Source organism: Maniola jurtina, chromosome 28 (genome assembly GCF_905333055.1).
Source record: "Maniola jurtina chromosome 28, ilManJurt1.1, whole genome shotgun sequence".
Lineage (NCBI taxonomy): Eukaryota > Metazoa > Arthropoda > Insecta > Lepidoptera > Nymphalidae > Maniola > Maniola jurtina.
In genome coordinates, this window is record NC_060056.1 from 5,579,827 (window position 1) to 5,592,467 (window position 12,641).

Sequence of the window (12,641 nt, forward strand, 5' to 3'; positions counted from 1 at the left end):
TGACAAATGTTGATATTACGGCTCAAAATGGTTAGAATCCAGAGCCATAAAGCCATTTAAAAATAGAGGTAGACGCAATTCCTATAAAAACCGTGAGATAAGGAAAAAGAAAGAAATATACTTACTCATAAAAGACATTCAGATGAATCAAAGACTTTGAAGAAAAATATTTTATTAAAAGAAACTACTCAACAGACTTTGCCTTCATATTTCATAACAACATAAGAATAATTATTCATCTACGACTTACCAGGCTGCATGGTCTACGACCTTTGCCTATCCTGAAGGGGATAAAAATTAAAACTAACTATAAAAACCGTGCCAAGCGAATTTTTCTGTAATATCTTTAATTTTATAAGCGCTTTTATAATTCCAGTGTTATTAATAGTAGTAGTAGCCAAAACGTTAATATGAGCCCAAAACTAACCAATAAACAGTTTTATAATATCTTTTTACTAATAAAATAACACTACATTTTATTTTTAAACGATTTTTTTAGTTAATTTTTACTTAATACGGGTTATGTATGAAATAAAGCTGTTAAGTATAAATTCAAAATAAGAATAGGAATACCTCTATCTGTCAACTGTCACTTAAAAATTACGGTTTACACGAAAAATACTTTATTTAGTTAATGATTTTTTTTAACCCCCGACCCAAAGCGAGGAGCATAAGTTTGACGTGTGTATCTGTGTATCTGTCTGTGGCATCGTAGCTGCTAAACTAATGATCCGATTTTAATTTAGATTTTTTGTTTGAAAGGTGGCTTGATCGAGAGTGTTCTTAGCTATAATCGAAGAAAATCGGTTCAGCCGTTTGAAAGTTATCAGCTCTTTTCTAGTAACTGTAACCTTCACTTGTCGGGGGTGTTATAAATTTTTAATTTACACCTGTGAAAATATAGTGAATTAAACGATAAGTCTAGGTAAAACATCACAATATGGCTGAAAGTCTTCGATACCTAATTTGGATGTATTGTACACATAACTGCTTTGCCGTGGGTAGCAACTTAATCTGGCGTGACAATTGGCATAAATACAGTGTATAATCAGAACGCTAATAAAAACTTAGCGTTATTATTATACCACCTTAACACAATCCAATGCCAATAACCATTTGCCTTATCTTGTAGTTTTAGTGGTTTAGTATTTTTCAAATAACGTGCAAAACTAGGGTCAATGCTCCTCCTACGACGCGGCATTGACTTTGAGTGGCCTATTTACGGAACGTACGTTGACCTCTAGCGTCAGTCAGATGTTTTATATTCAAATATATTGTGAACTTTTAAAAAGTACAGGATTATTTTAGATTTTCGTGTTTTTTGGTTGTATCATATCAGTTATCATCAGTAATATCGTTATTTGTTTTTGCTAGCGTTCTAGTTACATTCTGTATTAAAAACGCCTTACTAACAGGAAAGTGGTTACATTACACCTTAAATGTGTGGTTGAAAATCTTAGCTTGTGTAACGCCACACCGCCTCAGCCAATCGCAACGCGCCAACGCCAACCAGACTATCCGAGTCAAGCCGAGCCAAACGCCGGCCAATCATAGCCTAGCGGCCATTGAACGCCAACGCCAGCGCCATTGACAGCCGAACGCCACTCAGCAACAACTGCCGAATGCCTTCGGTGGGGATAACGCCATATAAAGCCATGCGAGCTCATTTTTAGGATTATTATTGTATCGTACGCATTATAAGCTGAAATACTGCCGGTCTCTGTAAATAAGTGTAATAAGTGTGTAATAAATGTGTAATAAGTAAATAAGTGTAGTAGTAACAAATATATGAGAGTAATTATTAATGTGTTGAGTGAAGTGATAAAATAAATTAGTGCGATTATACTGATTTGCTCTTTTTATTTAAACCCACTGTTTCATCTCAGAAGTGGGATTAATAAAGAAAGTTATGATGCATAATCGCGCCAATTAACGATTCGGCAAATACATGCCGGCTACTTTGTTCCTCCGCAAGAGGGAAACGAATCACCGTGTAAAAAATCAAGCGACAATGAAGATCGTCCACTTCTGGGGCCCGGAAGGTCCTTAGAAGAGTTTTGAACCGGAGGTACATTCATCTGCAGCGTGCATGGTTTCTACGCCCGATGGCAACCTACCCTCAACTTCTACGCGTAATAACTGAGGTATGATCCATCCATTATTCCATTTCAAATTTTAATCCCGTTTTTAATGATATTGATGCATAGTGTAATGAGGTTGATCGTGTTTGTAACCTCTACTGATGAGATGACCGTGAAAGGTTAATATTGCTAACACCCTGTTTGAGGTTATGAAATTAGTATTAGGGCACGCGGGTTATGATAGGTGGTCATCATACGCTCGCGGATAGAGTGAATGGTTTGAGTGATAGCTGAAGCTAAAAATATAACTATAATTTGTGGCATATCTGACCGTCAAATAAAGGTTTAGGTTTAAAGACGTATTCTCATAAAAAAAGGTCATTTACATGAGAAAATAAAGTTTACAATATTCGCCATTTAATGAAGTACTCATTCAGCGCATTTGCTGAAGTAATTCGCATTACTCATAATGTGAGCAGCTAATTATTCAGTTTTCAATGGATTGAATGAGTGTACATTTTTTTTATGTGTGCAGGTATTTTGTTGTACAGTTTAGCTCCTTCGTAAGGGTTTTTCTGCCATAAATTGTTCTAGTTTTGGGTAAGGCAAGGTAGCTAGCTCGACGAGTTTTAGTTTTAATTTTTGTGAATGTGATATTCGTGTGTATTGTTTTATTTACAGTTTTCCTAACAAAAATACACGTGCTGTATGTATATAACTGATGAAATAAAGGCGGTAAATACTAATGCTAAAATTTCAACCAATTTATTTAGTCAACTTTTTATCGAATTAGGTAAAAACCCGCTCAACCATCCACTTTTCACGTTGCATCTCGCCGAGATACCCGCAATTTGAATTCGCAGTTTAATTCTAGAGTGCTACCGGTACGAAAAAGTTAACAAGTAATTCAATAAGTTAAATAGTAAAAAATAAAAACTCCCGACTGCTGTTTGCGCTGCATATTTTTCGGCTCTTACATTAAATCCTATAAAATCCACCACATTGATTGTTTAAAGAATTTTATGTATCCATTGACACACACGCCATCAAGACGAATGACGTATCATTTATCAAAATCGGTTAAAATTGTTGAGAGGTTATGAGCTGACACAAATACATACTGATTAAACGCCTAATCCCTACTTTTGCAGCAATTAATAAAAAAAAAATCTAGTATATCGGATGGTAACAATAGTTCTCAGACTACCCGCAAATTTCAACCAGAAGTTTTTAAGAAACAAGCTTTGACGCTATTAGTGTTTTTATTTGCACAAGGCTCAGTCGTAGTATAAGGTTCTATAAACCTTTAAGGTTATTTTTTTCGCGTCGTCAGTGATATTCCCGCTGCAGTCATACAGACAACACTGGGTACGTGTGGGGTACCTATAAATTATTTTTAAGGGTACAATAATATCATTTACGTCAGAATCGGTTGATGAACACTTTCAGTGTGCTCAAACTCAGTTTTGCATATAGCATGGCGATCGCAATTTGAATGTAAAATCGAATTATTTTATGATGTTCACTTTTGAGTTTCTTGTGAAATTGATTTTCATGTGGTTATATGATTGTTATGTAATATGAATATAGATCTTCATAATTGGGGCAGACGTACTTTATGAATTGACTGGGAGCTACTTGTAGTCAAACAATAATATTGTGCTTATCTTTCTTTTCTCGGAATTTTTGGTGAGTTCGTGAAGTGCAAACGTCATCGCCTACGATGGTCACCACTGATGCTTTGCTGTGCGCTGTGTGCCTGATGCCGAGCGCGTCACTGCGAGGCACCTCATCGTGGCGCGCTAACGATGCAGGGTTGCAGCCAATGGGTATCTATAAGCCGCCGCATTGTCGTCTATTTGGGGTCACATAAGCGCTGTTAAGCGTTTATACTGTATGGTACGACTGTTCTTTTATTTTTACTAAAAGTTAGTGTTTATGAAGTCTGTACGTGTTGTAACTTGTAGTTTAAATCACATTCTTTGAATGATTGAGAGCATAGTAAGTAGATCTTACTCACGGCTTTGGGACTGTCTCGTATAATATACAAGCCAGTGGCACAGCGTATGAGTAAATACAAATAGGTAGTGTAATGTAGGCAGAATCGGGCACTTGGAGGAAACGTAATAATAATTATTACCAGTTAGACATCCTTATGATTTTGATAATGCTTTTGTCATTTTAGAAAAAAAGTAGTGCTTGTAGGCAGCATGTACGTTACGTACTTTTGCCAACAAGCTTTCAATCGAGTCAATTTTATCATTCTACCTTTAGATTGTCGGTCCAATCATAATGTAAGTAGAAAGTTCAAGTGGCACTTTTAATTATAGCCATGATTTAGCTTTGTGCCGTTCATTGTTAGTCAGGTGGACCGGACGTACCGTAAGAATTTTCACTAAGCCGACTAGACTGACATTTTACGTAATATCTTGAGTTCAGTTGGTGTTAGTATGCCTGCCTGGTTATGTAGCTTACATAGTAGGGAATAGGAATGGAATAGAAAACTGTTATTTAACTGATGATCCTGTATTACCTAAATTCAATCGTGAACTGTTTTCGGAATTACATAGATGCCGAAGTGAAGACAGTAGCCAAGTCTTACTTTCTGCAGCCAAGTCTTACTTTCTGCAGCCAAGTCTTACTTTCTGCCGCCAAGTCTTACTTTCTGCCGCCAAGTCTTAGGTACTTTCTGCCGCCAAGTCTTACTTTCTGCCGCCAAGTCTTACTTTCTGCAGCCAGGTCTTACTTTCTGCAGCCAAGTCTTACTTTCTGCAGCCAAGTCTTACTTCATGCAGCCAGGTCTTAATTTCTGTAGTGAGGTCTTACTTTCTACAGCCAGGTCTCACTTTCTGCAGCCAGGTTTTACTTTCGGCAGCCAAGTTTTACTTTCGGTAGCCAAGTTTTACTTTCGGTAGCCAAGTTTTACTTTCGGTAGCCAAGTTTTACTTTCGGTAGCCAAGTTTTACTTTCGGTAGCCAAGTTTTACTTTCGGTAGCCAAGTTTTACTTTCGGTAGCCAAGTTTTACTTTCGGTAGCCAAGTTTTACTTTCGGTAGCCAAGTTTTACTTTCGGTAGCCAAGTTTTACTTTCGGTAGCCAAGTTTTACTTTCGGTAGCCAAGTTTTACTTTCGGTAGCCAAGTTTTACTTTCGGTAGCCAAGTTTTACTTTCGGTAGCCAAGTTTTACTTTCGGTAGCCAAGTTTTACTTTCGGTAGCCAAGTTTTACTTTCGGTAGCCAAGTTTTACTTTCGGTAGCCAAGTTTTACTTTCGGTAGCCAAGTTTTACTTTCGATAGCCAAGTTTTACTTTCGGTAGCCAATTTTTACTTTCGAAAGCCAAGTTTTACTTTCGATAGGAGTACTTTCATCTCGTTGCTCGTTGAGAGATCTCCCTGCAAGGATTTAAGTGAGATTCCTTTTCAAGTCAGAGTTCACAGCATTCACAGCTTCACGAGAAGCTATTCACTTCCTTTCTACAAGCCAGTAGTCTGTTGACGGTTTTTCTTTCAAAAATGTCTCTAAAGTAAAACGTGGAAAAATAGTACAACTGAAAAACGATAATAATTTATAAATTAAATAATGTTCTTTTGTTTCGTCTTGGTTTTAAAGTGGATAAGATTGCAGTTTAGATCACAGACCAATAGCATTGGATTAGAATTTTGTAGAATTCATACTGACCACATTTTGTAAAACCATTTTGTAAGAAAGCGAAAGGATATCGCTCATCAGTAGTATAGGTACAATTTGATTATTACAGATGCTTTTGCAAAATTTGTTACTAGCCGAAAACGATCAGTTTCGTAGAATATTATACATAATTTGGCTTATTTGAACATCCTAGCAAACTTATAAAGTGACTATAAGAATGCTTTTACTAGTAGACATTTTAGAGTTTTCGAGTGTCGACTGATTAATAGTTAGGTATGTTTTGACCTCCATGATACTACCACGAGCCAAGTGCCTAGTCAAGCCAAGCCAAGCACTAGCCAGACCATGTTAAACGCGTTGTGCCACAGGCCCTAGCGAGACTGCGAATAAAATGATTGGACAAACTGCTTACTTGATATTATTTGGACTACTGACAATACTCTCAAAGAATGTGCTATCCATAATTTGGTATTTACCTAGGTCACGATGCCATGTTGCTATTAATTTAAATAAGTAAACTCGGGGAGGTTATGCGTAACAAGGCAAATGCTCGGTAAAGGATAGCAAGCGATAGGATAAAGCTAACTAGATAATGTAACTGACAAAATTAATATTTCATTTAATTATAACAAAGGAATTTAGCTATTTAGTGGCAAGTTCCCACAAGCATTGCGACAAAAGTAAACACTGATAGCATTTACTCAGGTTCATTTTCGTAACCAAGCTGGTAGGCATTAAGAGAACCCGCAGTGTTAAGGGATTTTGAGGCTACAAAGCTTGTACATGCCTGAGCAGACTCTTTAAAGCCATATCACAGCGCCTACGGTTCTTATATCCAACAGTGCTAACTGTTCCGATAAATAACTTGAAACCGAAGACCTTATTGAGCTATTGCCTACCAGAAAGCTAACCAAGCATTTTCCCATTGCGGGAGCAATTCATTGTTTCAGGACGGCCGAATGTAACGCCACACCGCCTCAGCCAATCGCAACGCGCCAACGCCAACCAGACTATCCGAGTCAAGCCGAGCCAAACGCCGGCCAATCATAGCCTAGCGGCCATTGAACGCCAACGCCAGCGCCATTGACAGCCGAACGCCACTCAGCAACAACTGCCGAATGCCTTCGGTGGGGATAACGCCATATAAAGCCATGCGAGCTCATTTTTAGGATTATTATTGTATCGTACGCATTATAAGCTGAAATACTGCCGGTCTCTGTAAATAAGTGTAATAAGTGTGTAATAAATGTGTAATAAGTAAATAAGTGTAGTAGTAACAAATATATGAGAGTAATTATTAATGTGTTGAGTGAAGTGATAAAATAAATTAGTGCGATTATACTGATTTGCTCTTTTTATTTAAACCCACTGTTTCACTTGAATCTATTTTATCTATCAAAGTTCAGAAAGTCAATAAATATCACGTGATATATTTTCAATAAAAATACCGTGATATCGGTCTCAATATTTGCCTAAACGATAATTTTAGTAACGTTATTTCCATATCGATATACGATTATAACGTTACGTTACGGGTCTGCCCGCGCAATTCAAAATTTTGGTTTTTCGTAATTTGTAAATTAATACGACAAAGTAGGCTTATGGCATTCTAATTCCGACAATAGCAGTATCATCTTCACAGGATTACATAAAAATCTTCACTTGAAATTGTTCAGTTTAAGAAATTAGTCTAAATAATGAGTTTGACACGAGTTAGTCACAAATTAGTCGATATTATAACTAATTTCTTAAACTGGACCCTTTCAAGTAAGATTTTTATATAAACCTGTGTGGATGATACTGCCATTGGCGCAATTAAAGTGCCATGAGCCTACGTTGTCGTATTAGTTTACAAATTGCGAAAAACCAAATTAAATTTGAATTTCGTGGGCAGACCCGTGTCATATAACTTAACTTATGAATTTTATTATTATTGACAGAGACACGAAATACCGCAATATTTAACGACCCTCTGAATTTTGCTATTATTTAATGTACAATATTACTACCTATATAAATGTTTAATATTACAGGTTTTTGTAATAATAACTACAATTATGTAAAATAAAGCATTTTTATATCATTTTTGTGTTATTTAATTTACGTACTTACCCGCTTTATGCCATGTACCTTAAAACTTACCCTAAAAATTGTAGATTAGATTGACTGCGCCTGATCTCTCTCCGGTTCTGTCGAATTGCCATGCCATTGGAATATGAGAGTAAGGGAATAAAGTATAAGTAATTATCAGTAAAAGTAATCAGCAATATTATTGATATTGTTGCTCCATATCATGCTCTAATTTTTAATAAGTCCGTAGAGTCAGGTTTCTTTCCAGATCTTATGAAAAACAGTAAATTGATTCCTCTTTTCAAATCGGGCAGTAAAAGTGACCCAAATAATTACAGGCCAATTTCGATTTTGCCGACTTTTAGCAAGATATTTGAAAAAATTATGCTCAACCAACTGCTCTTGCACTTTAACTTGAATAAATTACTTCACTCGGAGCAGTATGGTTTTACTAAAGAACGATCAACAATCGATGCGGGCGCAATGCTTTTAAAGCATATATTCGATGCGTGGGAGAACTCACAGAATGCCGTTGGAATTTTCTGTGATTTGTCTAAAGCATTCGACTGCGTTGAGCACGAGACTCTCTTAACTAAATTGAGCTATTATGGAGTCAAAGACACTGCGCTTAGTCTTATTGCGTCTTATCTCAGTGATCGTATACAAACAGTATGTGTAAATGATGTGAAGTCATCCGGATCAGCCTCATTAATGGGTGTTCCTCAAGGCTCTATCCTAGGTCCCTTCATGTTCTTGGTATATATAAACGATCTACCATATTTTGTCCAAAATACTTGCGATATTGTACTATTTGCTGATGATACGTCTTTGATTTTTAAATTAGATAGAAATGAGAATAATTTTGACGATGTAAATAGAGCCATATCGCAGGTCACTCACTGGTTTACTGTTAACAATTTGCTTTTAAATGCAAAGAAAACCAAGTGTGTCGAATTCGCACTGCCCAATACCAAGACGACAAATAACATAAAATTAATGATAAACAATGATATGTTGAAAGTAGAGGAGACCACCGTGTTCCTGGGGATAACTTTAGATGCAAAGCTTCAATGGAACGCCCATATATCAACACTTGGTGGTAAACTCAGCTCTGCTGCTTACGCTGTTAGAAAGATTCGACAGATAACTGACGTGGAAACTGCAAAAATTGTATATTTTGCCTATTTTCACAGTATTATGTCTTACGGAATCTTGCTATGGGGTAAAGCGGTAGATATTGGAAAAATTTTCGTTTTACAAAAAAGGGCAATACGCGCAATTTATAATTTAAAACCGCGCGATTCCCTACGAGAGAAATTTAAGGAAATAGGTATTCTTACAGTAGCTTCTCAATACATTTACAATAATATAATTTTTGTACGACAAAACATCCTCAGCTACAAAAAAATCAGTGATTTCCATGACAGGCCAACTAGAAATCGTAATAAGCTCGCAACTCCTACGCTCCGCCTCAGAAAAGTGGGAAAGTCATTTGTGGGAATGAGTGTAATATTTTATAATAAAATTCCACAGTCAATATTAGACTTGCCTTTACCAAAGTTTAAAAAATCCATTAAAAGTATGCTCCTGGCAAAAGCATATTACACAATCGAGGATTATGTAAATGATAAAAAAGCATGGATTTGACTCGCTCCAGCAATGCGCGGGTCTGCAATTGCTTGTATAGTATAGAATATTATTGTAAATTGAACAATTGAAAAGAGCAACCGCCGAGTTTCTTGCTGGTTCTTCTCGGTAGGAACGGCATTCCGAACCAGTGGTAAATTATTTGACGATTCAAAAGCACTTGTAAAAGTTTATTTGAATAAAAATCTATTCTATTCTATTCTATTCTAAAGATCTCACCCGAGTTTGCCTACATAGGTACTTCTATACTAAAATATCCTGTGAAGGAAGCTCGCTTTCTTTGGGCATTTACAGAGAGGAGGACAATTCTCATTCCCAAGATGAGTGTTGGAAGGGAGAATTGCAGGCCAAAGACCTTAAGGTCGCCGAAGACGCAAATGGTTGGACGATATAAGGGGGTGGACAGGGCTTAGCTACCCGAAGTTGAAAGAGGCGGCTTTTAAGAGGGCTCTCTCCGTCACTCGTTTCATATAATCGTAGTTCCAATTTCATTTGAATATTAAGCAACCAAAGTCCATGAAATTTTGCAGACATATTCTAGAAACTAATATCTATGTCTGTGGTTTTCCAGATTTCTGTTAAAATATTAGGTTTGAAAGTTACGCGGTCTTTAAAATTTACATACAAATCTTTGAGCCCCTGTAATTTTAAAAATACATATTTTTAGAAAAATCTAAAACACCACAGACACAGGTATTAGTTTCTAGAATATGTCTGCAAAATTTCATGGACTTTGGTTGCTTAATATTCAAATGAAATTGGAACTACGATTGTATGAAACGAGTGACGGAGAGAGCCCTGTTAATAGAGAAAGCTTTTCGGATGATGATCGCCAAACTTCGATGTTACTAAAATATCTCCCGTCTCATATCCCAATTGCCATCTTCCATTCGAGATGACAAATGAGGCAAATAAGACCATAACTAAGTTAGGATCTCATTTGAATACTAACCAATCCAACTTAATGATACTTGTTCTTGGAATAATTAATTACTAGTTGATACCCGCGACTTCGTTCGCGTGGATGTAGGTTTTTAAAATTCCCGTGGGAACTCTTTGATTTTCCGGGATAAAAAGTAGCCTATGTGTTAATCCAGGGTATAATCTATCTCCATTCTGAATTTCAGCCCAATCCGTCCAGTAGTTTTTGCGTGAAGGAGTAACAAATATACACACACACATACAAACTTTGTCCTTTATAATATTAGTGTGATTTACACCTGTCTGTAGTGTTCCAGATATCCGTTAAAATATTCGGTTTTTAGGGTTCCGTACCTCAAAAGGAAAAACGGAACCTATCTGTCTGTCTGTTAAGAAAACCTATAGGGTACTTCCCGTAGTCCTAGAATCATGAAATTTGGCAGGTAGGTAGGTCTTATAGCACAAGCAAAGGAATAAATCTGAAAACCGTGAATTTGTGGTTACAGCACAGAAAAAAAAAAAATGTGTTTCAATTTTCAAAGTAAGATAACTATACCAAGTGGGGTATCATATGAAAGGGCTTTATCTGTATATTCCCCTCCCATGGCGGCGAGGCTGGCTTGAGTGCTGCGTGGTGGTGTTCAGCGACAATCCGTCCGAACTTTTTTTATTTGTCCATGTATGCATGTCCTTCCAAGTCAGCCCACGTCCATCTTAGACTACATGATCACTTACCAACAGGTGATATCGCAGACAAGATAGATAGATAGATAGAATAGATAGATAGAAACACTTTATTGCACACAAAAACACATGTAAAGGATAACAACACAGGATAACACATATTTATACCGAAATAAATACCGAAAAAAGAAGAAAACAGAAAAAACAATTGTGTGCAAAGGCGGCCTTATTGCTTGGAGCAATCTCTACCAGGCAACCTTTAGGTGTAATTGATAAATTAAAACTACGTCGATATGGAGTCAGTGACGGAAAAACCGCCGTTAAAAGAAAACCACAAAACATCACTTCATAACATTTTAATTAAAAGTAATAAAAATGGATCACAAAGTTCGAGATATGTTCACATTAATAGTATAATAATATCATTATTAACCTAGTGTAATAATGTAGAAGTTATTGTATATTGGTGTAAAAGTAATCACAAAAGCTTACAACTAGTTATGTAAAAGGGTAAATATATATTCATTCACGATTTTTTTCACTTATTAATAAATAGCTATTATATTGTGTTCCACTGGAGATGCGAAGACATATGAAGCTATTGAACGATATAGATCAGATAGTCAATAAATATTACGATCTCTTTGTGAAGTAGCTGGAATTAGGGTTTTAAAGTCCCATAGAATGTTTTGATTTTCCTGGATAAAAACTACCCGGGATGGAAGCTATATTTACTACGAATTTCATCAAAATCAGTTAAACAGATGTGCCGTGAAAAGGTGACAGACAGACACACTTTAGGATTTATCATATTAATATTAATACGGATGTATGGATATAACATCGCGTATACAAATCAATTAGATTATATTTTATTTAATTTAATGACCACTGTTATCTTAAAGCTATATTTAAATCACTCGTTTCGCTTCTCCAGTGGACATCCAGCCTTAACAGAGATCTTTTTATAATTTTAATTTTTTACATAAAATGGAATGAAAGTATCCGAATTTTTCCAATAAATTAATATATTTTTTTATGTTAAAACTTGTGGATGGAACATGATATTTATTATACATGGTGAAAATTAATCAAAATTCCATAAAAAAAATCAAAATAAAGATTTTTTTATTCGAAATAAAAACCTCGATTCTACAAAGCTGCCTTTACAATATTTGTTAGCTTAATAAAATAATAACCAGTGAGTTAGTATGAGACTTTACATCTCAGAAACATATTTTGATAGATTTTTTTTCTTATTCAGATACAAGTTAGCCCTTGACTGCAATCTCACCTGGTGGTAAGTGATGATGCAGTCTAAGATGAAGCGGGCTAACTTGGAAGGGAGGAAGAATACAACAAGGAACAAGAACAATTTAGTTGTGTAGGGATGAACTTGAGCTTTAAAACAAAGTAATTAAGGTCCATTTTACTTTAACAAGTATTTCGATTCTCGAATTCTATTAACGTTGGTGGGATGAAATTCTCATACTAAGACAAAGGGCAGGTTAGCACGAATCATGTGATTATGACAGTCGCAATTATTTCGATTTAATTCCTCGCTGGCTCTTCTCACTAGAATCTGCCTTCC